At 44.4% G+C, this 14905-nt stretch overlaps 1 protein-coding gene across 7 annotated transcripts in view; it reads left to right on the top strand.

The window, feature by feature from the left end:
- Positions 1-14905, top strand: part of ROS1 (ROS proto-oncogene 1, receptor tyrosine kinase) — a 416131-nt gene that overhangs the window by 158766 nt on the left and 242460 nt on the right. The window lies entirely within an intron of this gene.

Genomic DNA, 14905 nt, shown 5'->3' with positions numbered 1-14905 from the left:
GCTGGACTGTTTGACATATCGTTCCTACATAGGCTCACCATTTTTACATTGCACATGGTGCTTGTTCCCTTCCCTTATTTACTATTATTTGGGTGTTATAGGGGCGGCAGTTCCCCTTCTGTGATTGATTGGAATATTTATACTATGACACATTACTGATTGTTATTTTTAATGTTTGTACTAATAAAGACAATGTTTATATATTATCTTTGTATGCTCCTTGTTCTCCTGTTCTCACATTATACAGTATGGAGTATCATGTGTGGCCATTATACAGTATGGAGCATCATGTGGGGCCATTATACAATATTGAGCATCATGTGGGGTCATTATGCAGTATGGAGCATCATGTGTGGCCACTATACAGTATGGAGCATCATGTGTGGCTATCGTACAGTATTGAGCATCATGTGGGGCCATTATACAGTATGGAGCATCATGTGTGGCCATTATACAGTATGGAGCATCATGTGTGGCTATCATACATTATTGAGTATCATGTGGGGCCATTATACAGTATTGAGCATCATGTGGGGTCATTATATAGCATGGAGCATCATGTGTGGCTATTATACAGTATGGAGCACTGTGTGGCCATTATACAGTATTGATCATCTTGTGTGGCCATCATACAGTATGGAGTATCATGTGTGGATATTATAGAGTCTGGAGCATCATGTGGGACCATTATGCAGTTTTGAGCATCATGTGGGGCGATTATACAGTATGGAGCATCATGTGGGGCCATTGTACAGTATTGAGCATTATGTGGGGCCATTGTAAAGTATGGAGCACTGTGTGGTCATTATACAGTATGGAGCATCATGTGTGGCCATTATACAGTATGGAGCATCATGTCGGGCCATTATACAGTATTAAGCATCATGTGGGGCCATTATACAGTATTGAGCATCACGTTGGGCCATTATATAGCATGGAGCATCATGTGTGGCCATTATACAGTATGGAGCATCATGTGTGGCCATTATACACTATGGAGCATGATGTGTGGCCATTATACAGTATGAAGCACTGTGTGGCCATCCTTTTTTTTGTTTATAATTATTGCTTATGAAACAGTATGATCAGCAGTGCTAAATGAGTATGGTTAGGACATGGATATGGGTGTGACTAGTTGTGAAATGGGTGTGGTCAGAGGCGTGGCCTAAAATTTGCTGCGCCACGCATAGCGCGATGCAAACTTTAGCCCTCTTTCACCTCCTTCAAAAGTTGGGAGGTATGGTACCGCATTTGCCGGATCACAACAGCAAGTGCCACAAATGTCCGCAAATCCCATAGGGAATGAATGAGGCCAAACACAGTGTTGCCGTAAGTGATCCGTTACGCAGCAGATGCGGAAAAACTGCCGGATCTGCTGCAAAAGGCTACTTTCACATCAGCGATTTTTGCCAAAAGTCACTGCCGATAGTGTCATACTCACCAAAGGGGGGGGGGGGGGGCAGCACTAAAAGTGCCTAGGGCAGCATAAACTCTAAATACGGCCCCGGACATGGTATTGCAAGTATGGCTGCTAATTCTCTTTTTTCAGCAATATTTTTAAATGATTTTTAGTCCTTTTTCAGTCCAGTAAATTGTGTAGAGATGCAGCAGAGCTGAGTTATGTATCAGTACAAATTATTCCAGCTCTCATTTCATGGCAGTTAGTGTGATAGGAGGGTCAAAGCTGACAGCATTGTGAGATGGGATTTGAAAGGGTTTGTAATAATACAAAACTCTTCTCCGATGTATCTCTTCACAGTAGCTGAAGAGATCAGAGAGGAGGACATGTTCTTTTCTTCTGTACATTGCTGCTTGCTTATGATTTGTCTAACTCAAGCAAGGGAAAAAGTACATTTTCCAAGAGACAAATCTTTGATTACACCGAGCAGAACTATAACATAAATTATAACCTAAACTTAAGCTAATAGCTCAGCAAAAGAGAGGAGAAATTAAAAAATAAAAACTATGTTTTGCTCAGCTATGCAGCCTTTATTTCATGATGTGGCCACTTTAACATACTCAAACTGGTGAAAGGTCCTTTTAAATTAATTCCTCTTGCATTTTCAGACCAGATCTTAAATCGTTTATACTTTTATTATTTGTCTGCTTTTACAGGCTGAGGCCGGCCTCACACTCAGCGTATAAAAATACGGTCCGTAATTTACGACCGTAATACGCAGAAAAGTCCCAAAAATAGTGGTCCGTATCTCATCCGTAGGCAGGGTGTGTCAGCGTATTTTGCGCATGGCATATACTGTATATATATTAATATATCATACAGCGCTAGATAGCTTAAAAGCCGGTAATTAAATTGCCGGCTTTTGCTATCTCCTTTCCAAACCCGACATGATATGAGACATGGTTTACATACAGTAAACCATCTCATATCCCTTATTTTTGCATATTCCACACTACAAATGTTAGTAGCGTGTATGTGCAAAATTTGGGCGCTCTAGCTATTAATTTAAAGGGTTAAATCGTGGAAAAAATTGGCGTGGGCTCCCACGCAATTTTCTCCGCCAGAATGGTAAAGCCAGTGACTGAGGGCAGATAGTAATAGCCTGGAGAGGGTCCATGGTTATTGCCCTCCCCCGGATAAAAACATCTGCCCCCAGCCACCCCAGAATAGGCACATCTGGAAGATGCGCCTATTCTGGCACTTGGCCACTCTCTTCCCATTCCTGTGTAACGATGGGATATGGGGTAATGAAGGGTTAATATCACCTTGCTATTGTAAGGTGATATTAAGCCAGATTAATAATGGAGAGGCGTCAATTATGACACCTATCCATTATTAATCCTATAGTATGAAATGGTTAAAAAACACACATTATTGCAAAGTATTTAATGAAATAAATACACAGGTTGTTGGAATAGTTTATTATACTGGTAATCCACCTGAAGACCCTCGCTCTCTAAAAAAGGTAAAATAAAAAAACAACAATATCCCAAACCTTCCGATGATCAGTCTCGTCTCACGCTGAAGGTGTTAACTAATTTTACAAGCAGGAGCTCTGCTAATGCAGCTGTGCTCCTGCCAGTAAAACCCCAGTGCTAGAGTGCTGTTTATCTCTTACCACGTCACAGCCCCACAGTGTCACATTAGCTTTCCCCCTCCTGGGCGTCCCTACTGAAGGGCGGGCTTGCCATATGACTTACGAGGCACTCCACTGAATTAGGTTCATCATAAAGTAACCCGAGCGCCAGAAAAAACGCATCAATATCACATAATGCAGGATCTCCTGGTGCAAGGGAAAATGCCCAGTCTTGAGGGTCGCCACGTAATAAAGAAATAATGATCTTTACTTGTTGAACTGGGTCACCAGAGGAGCGGGGTTTCAAAGCCAGAAATAGTTTACAATTATATTTGAAATTCAGAAACTTAGCTCTATCTCCAAAAAATAACTCAGGAATAGGAATTTTAGGTTCTAACATAGGATTCTGAACCACTAAATCTTGAATGTTCTGTACACTTATAGCGAGATTATCCATCAAAGAGGAAAGACCCTGAATGTCCATGTCTACACCTGTGTTCTGAACCACCCTGATGTAAAGGGGAAAGAAAAGACAAAACACAGTGCAAAGAAAAAAAAATGGTCTCAGAACCTTTCTTTTCCCTCTATTGAGAAGCATTAGTACTTTGGGCCTCCAGTACTGTTATGAACTGGTGATTCAGAACCACAACAGACCTGGTGGTTAAGAGCACACAAAGTGACCTGATAGTTACTAATAACATAGGACGAGCTCTGAGACGTGGAAACTCTGCTGACCGCAATCCCTAATCCTATCACACCACACTAGAGGTAGCCGTGGAGCGCTCCTGACCAGACCTAGGCGCCTCGGGCACAGCCTGAGAAACTAGCTAGCCCTGAAGATAGAAAAATAAGCCTACCTTGCCTCAGAGAAATTCCCCAAAGGAAAAGGCAGCCCCCCACATATAATGACTGTGAGTAAAGATGAAAACACAAACACAGAGATGAAATAGATTTTAGCAAAGTGAGGCCCGACTTACTGAATAGACCGAGGATAGGAAAGATAGCTTTGCGGTCAGCACAAAAACCTACAAACAACCACGCAGAGGGCGCAAAAAGACCCTCCGCACCGACTAACGGTACGGAGGTGCTTCCTCTGCGTCCCAGAGCTTCCAGCAAGCAAGACAACCCAATATAGCAAGCTGAACAGAAAAAATAGCAAACAAAAGTAACACAAGCAGAACTTAGCTTATGTAGGGCAGACAGGCCACAAGAACGATCCAGGAGAGAGCAAGACCAATACTGGAACATTGACTGGAGGCCAGGAACAAAGAACTAGGTGGAGTTAAATAGAGCAGCACCTAACGACTTAATCTCGTCACCTGAGGAAGGAAGCTTAGAAGGCGCAGCCCCACTCACATCCAACAAAGGAAGCTCATGGACAGAACTGTTGTGAATTCTGTGGCAGAGCTCCCTCCTGTGGTCACAAGTGGTACTTCGGCTGATTCTCTCTGTGAGCTTCTGTTGGTGGAGGGAAGTGGTACTGCGGCTTCTGAGTTTCCTCCCTCAGGTGATCTGGTGAGGTCGTTAGGTGCTTCTCTACTTAACTCCACCTAATGCTTTGATCCTGGATTCCTGTCAATGTTCCAGTGTTGGACTTGCTTTTCCCTGGATCATTCCTGTGGCCTGCTGCTCTGCATAGCTAAGTTCTTCTTTGCTATTTGTTTGCTATTTTTTTGTCCAGCTTGTCTAATTTGTTGCTGGAAGCTCTGGGACGCAAAGGGTGTACCTCCGTGCCGTTAGTTCGGTACGGAGGGTCTTTTTGCCCCCTTTGCGTGGTTTTCTTTAGGGTTTTGTGTAGACTGCAAAGTTACCTTTTCTATCCTCGATCTGTTAAGAAAGTCGGGTCTCACTTTGCTGAATCTATTTCATCTCTACGTTTGTCTTTTCATCTTAACTCACAGTCATTATATGTGGGGGGCTGCCTTTTCCTTTGGGGTATTTCTCTGAGGCAAGGTAGGCTTATTTTCTATCTTCAGGCTAGTTAGTTTCTCAGGCTGTGCCGAGTTGCATAGGCAGAGTTAGGCGCATTCCACGGCTGCCTCTAGTGTTGTTTGGAGAGGATTAGGGATTGCGGTCTGCAGAGTTCCCACGTCTCAGAGCTCGTTCTATGATTTTGGGTTATTGTCAGATCACTGTATGTGCTCTGACCGCTATGTCCATTGTAGTACTGAATTGCCTTTCATAACAGTACAGGAAGCCAAAAGTACTAATGATTCTCAATAGAGGGAAAAAAGAAGTTCTGAGACCATTTTTTTTTCTTTGCACTGTGTTTTGCCTTTTTTTTCCCCTAGACATTTGGGTGGTTCAGTACACAGGTGTAGCGATGGACATTAGAAGTCTGTCTTCATTTGTGGATCAGCTCTCGGCAAGAGTACAAAAGATTCAAGACACTATTGATCAGAAAGCTATGTTGGAACCAAGAATTCCTATTCCTGATTTGTTTTTTGGAGATAGAACTAAGTTTCTGAGTTTCAAAAATAATTGTAAATTATTTCTGGCCTTGAAACCTCGCTCCTCTGGTGATCCAGTTCAACAGGTTTTGATTGTTATTTCTTTTTTGCGCGGCGACCCTCAGGACTGGGCATTTTCTCTTGCGCCAGGAGATCCTGCATTGAGTAATATCGATGCGTTTTTCCTGGCGCTCGGATTCCTGTACGATGAACCTAATTCAGTGGATCAGGCAGAGAAAAATTTGCTGGCTCTTTGTCAGGGTCAGGATGAGATAGAGGTATATTGTCAGAAATTTAGAAAGTGGTCCGTGCTCACTCAATGGAATGAATCTGCGCTGGCAGCTATGTTCAGAAAGGGTATCTCTGAAGCCCTTAAGGATGTCATGGTGGGATTTCCTATGCCTGCTGGTTTGAATGAGTCTATGTCTTTGGCCATTGAGATCGGTCGACGCTTGCGTGAGCGTAAATCTGTGCACCATTTGGCGATATTACCTGAGCTTAAACCTGAGCCTATGCAGTGCGATAGGACTTTGACCAGAGTTAAACGGCAAGAACACAGACGTCTGAATGGGCTGTGTTTCTACTGTGGTGATTCCACTCATGCTATCTCTGATTGTCCTAAGCGCACTAAGCGGTTCGCTAGGTCTGCCACCATTGGTACGGTACAGTCAAAATTTCTTCTGTCCGTTACCTTGATCTGCTCTTTGTCATCATATTCTGTCATGGCATTTGTGGATTCAGGCGCTGCCCTGAATTTGATGGACTTGGAGTATGCTAAGCGTTGTGGGTTTCTCTTAGAGCCCTTGCAGTGTCCTATTCCATTGAGAGGAATTGATGCCACGCCTTTGGCCAAGAATAAGCCTCAATAATGGACCCAGCTCACCATGTGCATGGCTCCTGCACATCAGGAGGTTATTCGCTTTCTGGTGTTGCATAATCTGCATGATGTGGTCGTGTTGGGGTTGCCATGGCTACAAGCCCATAATCCAGTATTAGATTGGAAATCCAAGTTGGTGTCCAGCTGGGGTTGTCAGGGGGTACATGGTGATGTTCCATTTCTGTCAATTTCGTCATCCACCCCTTCTGAGGTTCCAGAGTACTTGTCTGATTACCGGGATGTATTTGATGAGCCCAAGTCAGATGCCCTACCTCCGCATAGGGATTGTGATTGTGCTATCAATTTGATTCCTGGTAGTAAATTCCCAAAAGGTCGACTGTTTAATTTATTCGTGCCTGAGCACGCCGCTATGCGCAGTTATGTGAAGGAATCCCTGGAGAATGGGCATATTTGCCCGTTATCGTCACCATTAGGAGCAGGGTTCTTTTTTGTAGCCAAGAAGGATGGTTCGCTGAGACCTTGTATAGATTACCGCCTTCTAAATAAGATCACGGTTAAATTTCAGTACCCCTTGCCATTGTTATCTGATTTGTTTGCTCGGATTAAGGGGGCTAGTTGGTTCACCAAGATAGATCTTCGTGGTGCGTATAATCTGGTGCGAATCAGGCGAGGAGATGAATGGAAAACTGCATTTAATACGCCCGAGGGTCATTTTGAGTATCTAGTGATGCCATTCGGACTTGCCAATGCTCCATCAGTGTTTCAGTCCTTTATGCATGACATCTTCAGAGAGTACCTGGATAAATTCCTGATTGTGTACTTGGATGACATTTTGATCTTCTCGGATGATTGGGAGTCTCATGTTAAGCAGATCAGAACAGTTTTTCAGGTCCTGCGTGCTAATTCTTTGTTTGTGAAGGGATCAAAGTGTCTCTTTGGTGTGCAGAAGGTTTCATTTTTGGGGTTCATCTTTTCCCCTTCTACTATCGAGATGGATCCTGTTAAGGTCCAAGCCATCCATGATTGGACTCAGCCGACATCTCTGAAAAGTCTGCAAAAGTTCCTGGGCTTTGCTAATTTTTATCGTCGCTTCATCTGCAATTTTTCTAGTATTGCCAAACCATTGACCGATTTGACCAAGAAGGGTGCTGATTTGGTCAATTGGTCTTCTGCTGCTGTGGAAGCTTTTCAAGACTTGAAGCGTCGTTTTTCTTTTGCCCCTGTGTTGTGCCAGCCAGATGTTTCGCTCCCGTTCCAGGTCGAGGTTGATGCTTCTGAGATTGGAGCAGGGGCTGTTTTGTCGCAGAGAGGTTCTGATTGCTCAGTGATGAAACCATGCGCTTTTTTTTCCAGGAAGTTTTCGCCTGCTGAGCGAAATTATGATGTGGGCAACCGAGAGTTGCTGGCCATGAAGTGGGCATTCGAGGAGTGGCGTCATTGGCTTGAAGGAGCTAAGCATCGTGTGGTGGTATTGACTGATCATAAGAACTTGACTTATCTTGAGTCTGCTAAGCGGTTGAATCCTAGACAGGCTCGTTGGTCGCTGTTTTTTGCCCGTTTTGACTTTGTGATTTCGTACCTTCCGGGCTCTAAAAATGTGAAGGCGGATGCTCTGTCTAGGAGTTTTGTGCCCGACTCTCCGGGTTTGTCTGAGCCGGCGGGTATCCTCAAGGAAGGAGTAATTGTGTCTGCCATCTCCCCTGATTTGCGGCGGGTGCTGCAAAAATTTCAGGCTAATAAACCTGATCGCTGTCCAGCGGAGAGACTGTTTGTCCCTGATAGGTGGACCAATAAAGTTATCTCTGAGGTTCATTGTTCGGTGTTGGCTGGTCATCCTGGAATCTTTGGTACCAGAGAGTTGGTGGCTAGATCCTTTTGGTGGCCGTCTCTGTCGCGGGATGTGCGTGTTTTTGTGCAGTCCTGTGGGATTTGTGCTCGGGCTAAGCCCTGCTGTTCTCGTGCCAGTGGGTTGCTTTTGCCCTTGCCGGTCCCGAAGAGGCCTTGGACACATATCTCTATGGATTTTATTTCTGATCTTCCCGTTTATCAAAAGATGTCAGTCATTTGGGTGGTCTGTGATCGCTTTTCTAAGATGGTCCATCTGGTACCCTTGTCTAAATTGTCTTCCTCCTCTGATTTGGTGCCATTGTTCTTCCAGCATGTGGTTCGTTTACATAGCATTCCAGAGAATATCGTTTCTGACAGAGGTTCCCAGTTTGTTTCAAGGTTTTGGCGAGCCTTTTGTGGTAGGATGGGCATTGACTTGCCTTTTTCCTCGGCTTTCCATCCTCAGACTAATGGCCAGACCGAACGAACCAATCAGACCTTGGAAACATATCTGAGATGCTTTGTTTCTGCCCATCAGGATGACTGGGTGTCCTTTTTGCCTTTGGCTGAGTTCGCCCTTAATAATCGGGCCAGCTCGGCTACCTTGGTTTCGCCATTTTTCTGCAATTCTGGGTTCCATCCTCGTTTCTCTTCAGGACAGGTTGAGTCTTCGGACTGTCCTGGTGTGGATACTGTGGTGGACAGGTTGCAGCAGATTTGGACTCATGTAGTGGACAATTTGACCTTGTCCCAGGAGAAGGCTCAACGTTTCGCTAATCGCAGACGCCGTGTGGGTCCCCGACTTCGTGTTGGGGATCTGGTTTGGTTATCTTCTCGTCATATTCCTATGAAGGTTTCCTCTCCTAAGTTTAAACCTCGTTTCATTGGTCCGTATAGGATTTCTGAGGTTCTTAATCCTGTGTCTTTTCGTCTGACCCTTCCAGATTCTTTTTCCATACATAACGTATTCCATAGGTCATTGTTGCGGAGATACGTGGCACCTATGGTTCCATCTGTTGATCCTCCTGCCCCGGTTTTGGTGGAGGGGGAATTGGAGTATATTGTGGAGAAGATTTTGGATTCCCGTGTTTCTAGACGGAAACTCCAGTATCTGGTTAAATGGAAGGGTTATGCTCAGGAAGATAATTCCTGGGTTTTTGCCTCTGATGTCCATGCTCCCGATCTTGTTCGTGCCTTTCATGTGGCTCATCCTGGTCGGCCTGGGGGCTCTGGTGAGGGTTCGGTGACCCCTCCTCAAGGGGGGGGTACTGTTGTGTATTCTGTGGCAGAGCTCCCTCCTGTGGTCACAAGTGGTACTTCGGCTGATTCTCTCTGTGAGCTTCTGTTGGTGGAGGGAAGTGGTACTGCGGCTTCTGAGTTTCCTCCCTCAGGTGATCTGGTGAGGTCGTTAGGTGCTTCTCTACTTAACTCCACCTAATGCTTTGATCCTGGCTTCCTGTCAATGTTCCAGTGTTGGACTTGCTTTTCCCTGGATCATTCCTGTGGCCTGCTGCTCTGCATAGCTACGTTCTTCTTTGCTATTTGTTTGCTATTTTTTTGTCCAGCTTGTCTAATTTGTTGCTGGAAGCTCTGGGACACAAAGGGTGTACCTCCGTGCCGTTAGTTCGGTACGGAGGGTCTTTTTGCCCCCTTTGCGTGGTTTTCTTTAGGGTTTTGTGTAGACCGCAAAGTTACCTTTTCTATCCTCGATCTGTTAAGAAAGTCGGGCCTCACTTTGCTGAATCTATTTCATCTCTACGTTTGTCTTTTCATCTTAACTCACAGTCATTATATGTGGGGGGCTGCCTTTTCCTTTGGGGTATTTCTCTGAGGCAAGGTAGGCTTATTTTCTATCTTCAGGCTAGTTAGTTTCTCAGGCTGTGCCGAGTTGCATAGGCAGAGTTAGGCGCAATCCATGGCTGCCTCTAGTGCTGTTTGGAGAGGATTAGGGATTGCGGTCTGCAGAGTTCCCACGTCTCAGAGCTCGTTCTATGATTTTGGGTTATTGTCAGATCACTGTATGTGCTCTGACCGCTATGTCCATTGTGGTACTGAATTGCCTTTCATAACACAGAACCAGCCGAAGTACCACTCATGACCACAGGAGGGAGCTTGACCACAGAATTCACAACAGAGATGAGCCATGCATACAAGAGGGGTGGAGATGAGCCATGCATACAAAGGGGGGAGATGAGCCATGCATACAAAGTGGGGAGATGAGCCATGCATACAAAGGGGGGAGATGAGCCATGCATACAGGATGGGAGGAGATGAGCTATGCATACAAGTGGGGTGGAGATGAGCCATGCATACAAGGGGGGAGATGAGCCATGCATACAAAGGGGGGAGATGAGCCATGCATACAGGATGGGAGGAGATGAGCTATGCATACAAGAGGGGTGGAGATGAGCCATGCATACAAGGGGGGAGATGAGCCATGCATACAGGATGGGAGGGGGGAGATGAGCCATGCATACAGGATGGGAGGGGGGAGATGAGCTATGGGGGGTGGGCCATTATACAGTATGGAGCATCATATGTGGCCATTATACAGTATTGATCATCATGTGTGGCCATTATACAGTATGGGGTCTCCTCTCTGGCTGTGCTTCTCCTCTGCACCCCTCCTTTTTGGTAAGCCTACCTTTAACATTTGATGTTATATCCTAGATAACTGTTATGATACGGTGGTCTAGGAGCAACATGGAACGAGCTCTGAAGGAAGTGGTAACTGTACTGACCGCAGTCCCTAAGCTCAACACAACACTAGAAGTAGCCGTGGAATGCTCCTAACTCTCCCTAGGTATCTCGTCACAGCCTAAGAGCTAACTACTCCTAAAGATAGAAGCAGGAAAGCTATCTTGCCTCAGAGAAAATCCCCAAAGAATAGATTAGCCCCCCACAAATAATGACTGTGAGTGGAGAGAGAAAAGACATACACAGAATGAAACCAGGATGAGCACAGGAGGCCAGTCTAACTAAATAGATAGGACAGGATGGAAAACTGTGCGGTCAGTATAAAACACTACAAAAATCCACGCAGAGTTTACAAAAAATCTCCACACCTGACTAAAGGTGTGGAGGGCAAATCTGCCTCCCGGAGCTTGCAGCAAGACAGAATTAATTCACACTGATAAGCTGGACAAACATAGAAAGCACAGAATGGATAAGTCCACAATCTATGGACAGAAAAGGGCAAGCAAAAACTTAGCTTAGCTGAACTGGTCAGGATAACAGGGAACTCCAAAGAGATGTGAATCCAACCAGGAACCATTTACAAGTGGCACTGGCTGAAGATAGAGCCAGACTTAAATAGCCGAGCAGAAGAGACGATAAGTGGAGGCAGCTGATGACAGCTAAGTCCAAGGAGCAGCCATACCACTAGAAACCACAAGAGGGAGCCCAAGAGCAGAACTCACAAAAGTGCCACTTACAACCACCGGAGGGAGCCCAAGAGCGGAATTCACAACAGATAACTTATTACTTTCCTCTCGGTCCAGCGTACATGGCTGGTCTGTTTGACATATCGTTCCTACATAGGCTCACCATCTTTACATTGCACATGGTGCTTGTTCCCTTCCCTTATTTACTATTATTTGGGTGTTATAGGGGCGGCAGTTCCCCTTCTGTGATTGATTGGAATATTTATACTATGACACATTACTGATTGTTATTTTTAATGTTTGTACTAATAAAGACAATGTTTATATATTATCTTTGTATGCTCCTTGTTCTCCTGTTCTCACATTATACAGTATGGAGTATCATGTGTGGCCATTATACAGTATGGAGCATCATGTGGGGCCATTATACAATATTGAGCATCATGTGGGGTCATTATGCAGTATGGAGCATCATGTGTGGCCATTATACAGTATGGAGCATCATGTGTGGCTATCGTACAGTATTGAGCATCATGTGGGGCCATTATACAGTATGGAGCATCATGTGTGGCCATTATACAGTATGGAGCATCATGTGTGGCTATCATACATTATTGAGTATCATGTGGGGCCATTATACAGTATTGAGCATCATGTGGGGCGATTATACAGTATGGAGCATCATGTGGGGCCATTGTACAGTATTGAGCATTATGTGGGGCCATTGTAAAGTATGGAGCACTGTGTGGCCATTATACAGTATGGAGTATCATGTGTGGATATTATAGAGTCTGGAGTATCATGTGGGACCATTATGCAGTTTTGAGCATCATGTGGGGCGATTATACAGTATGGAGCATCATGTGGGGCCATTGTACAGTATTGAGCATTATGTGGGGCCATTGTAAAGTATGGAGCACTGTGTGGCCATTATACAGTATGGAGCATCATGTGTGGCCATTATACAGTATGGAGCATCATGTGGGGCCATTACACAGTATTAAGCATCATGTGGGGCCATTATACAGTATTGAGCATCACGTGGGGCCATTATATAGCATGGAGCATCATGTGTGGCCATTATACAGTATGGAGCATCATGTGTGGCCATTATACACTATGGAGCATGATGTGTGGCCATTATACAGTATGAAGCACTGTGTGGCCATCCTTTTTTTTGTTTATAACTATTGCTTATGAAACAGTATGATCAGCAGTGCTAAATGAGTATGGTTAGGACATGGATATGGGTGTGACTAGTTGTGAAATGGGTGTGGTCAGAGGCGTGGCCTAAAATTTGCTGCGCCACGCATAGCACGACGCAAACTTTAGCCCTCTTTCACCTCCTTCAAAAGTTGGGAGGTATGGTACCTCATTTGCCGGATCACAACAGCAAGTGCCACAAATGTCCGCAAATCCCATAGGGAATGAATGAGGCCAAACACAGTGTTGCCGTAAGTGATCCGTTACGCAGCAGATGCGGAAAAACTGCCGGATCTGCTGCAAAAGGCTACTTTCACATCAGCTATTTTTGCCAAAAGTCACTGCCGATAGTGTCATACTCACCAAAGGGGGGGCAGCACTAAAAGTGCCTAGGGCAGCATAAACTCTAAATACGGCCCTGGACATGGTATTGCAAGTATGGCTGCTAATTCTCTTTTTTTCAGCAATATTTTTAAATGATTTTTAGTCCTTTTTCAGTCCAGTAAATTGTGTAGAGATGCAGCAGAGCTGAGTTATGTATCAGTACAAATTATTCCAGCTCTCATTTCATGGCAGTTAGTGTGATAGGAGGGTCAAAGCTGACAGCATTGTGAGATGGGATTTGAAAGGGTTTGTAATAATACAAAACTCTTCTCCGATGTATCTCTTCACAGTAGCTGAAGAGATCAGAGAGGAGGACATGTTCTTTTCTTCTGTACATTGCTGCTTGCTTATGATTTGTCTAACTCAAGCAAGGGAAAAAGTACATTTTCCAAGAGACAAATCTTTGATTACACCGAGCAGAACTATAACATAAATTATAACCTAAACTTAAGCTAATAGCTCAGCAAAAGAGAGGAGAAATTAAAAAATAAAAACTATGTTTTGCTCAGCTATGCAGCCTTTATTTCATGATGTGGCCACTTTAACATACTCAAACTGGTGAAAGGTCCTTTTAAATTAATTCCTCTTGGATTTTCAGACCAGATCTTAAATCGTTTATACTTTTATTATTTGTCTGCTTTTACAGGCTGAGGCCGGCCTCACACTCAGCATATAAAAATACGGTCTGTAATTTACGACCGTAATACGCAGAAAAGTCCCAAAAATAGTGGTCCGTATCTCATCCGTAGGCAGGGTGTGTCAGCGTATTTTGCGCATGGCATATACTGTATATATATTAATATATCATACAGCGCTAGATAGCTTAAAAGCCGGTAATTAAATTGCCGGCTTTTGCTATCTCCTTTCCAAACCCAACATGATATGAGACATGGTTTACATACAGTAAACCATCTCATATCCCTTTTTTTTTTGCATATTCCACACTACAAATGTTAGTAGCGTGTATGTGCAAAATTTGGGCGCTCTAGCTATTAATTTAAAGGGTTAAATCGTGGAAGAAATTGGCGTGGGCTCCCACGCAATTTTCTCTGCTAGAATGGTAAAGCCAGTAACTGAGGGCAGATAGTAATAGCCTGGAGAGCGTCCATGGTTATTGCCCCCCCCTGGCTAAAAACATCTGCCCCCAGCCACCCCAGAATAGGCACATCTGGAAGATGCGCCTATTCTGGCACTTGGCCACTCTCTTCCCATTCCCGTGTAGCGGTGGGATATGGGGTAATGAAGGGTTAATATCACCTTGCTATTGTAAGGTGACATTAAGCCAGATTAATAATGGAGAGGCGTCAATTATGACACCTATCCATTATTAATCCTATAGTATGAAATGGTTAAAAAACGCACATTATTACAAAGTCTTTTAATGAAATAAATACACAGGTTGTTGGAATAGTTTATTATACTGGTAATCCACCTGAAGACCCTCACTCTGTAAAAAAGGTAAAATAAAAAAACAACAATATCCCAAACCTTCCGATGATCAGTCTCGTCTCACGCTGTAAATCCATCTGAAGGTGTTAACTAATTTTACAAGCAGGAGCTCTGCTAATGCAGCTGTGCTCCTGCCAGTAAAACCCCAGTGCTAGAGTGATGTTTATCTCTTACCACGTCACAGCCCCACAGTGTCACATTAGCTTTCCCCCTCCTGGGCGTCCCTACTGAAGGGCGGGCTTGCCATATGACTTACGAGGCACTCAGTGCCATTCCTGTCGCAAGTCCTTTGCATATTCAAGTAGCGCTGTTCCTCTCCTGTTATGTGAATAGCCC

The sequence above is a fragment of the Ranitomeya imitator genome, chromosome 5 (genome assembly GCF_032444005.1).
Source record: "Ranitomeya imitator isolate aRanImi1 chromosome 5, aRanImi1.pri, whole genome shotgun sequence".
In the NCBI taxonomy this organism is placed as follows: domain Eukaryota; kingdom Metazoa; phylum Chordata; class Amphibia; order Anura; family Dendrobatidae; genus Ranitomeya; species Ranitomeya imitator.
This window is presented reverse-complemented; position numbering and strand designations above follow the sequence as displayed.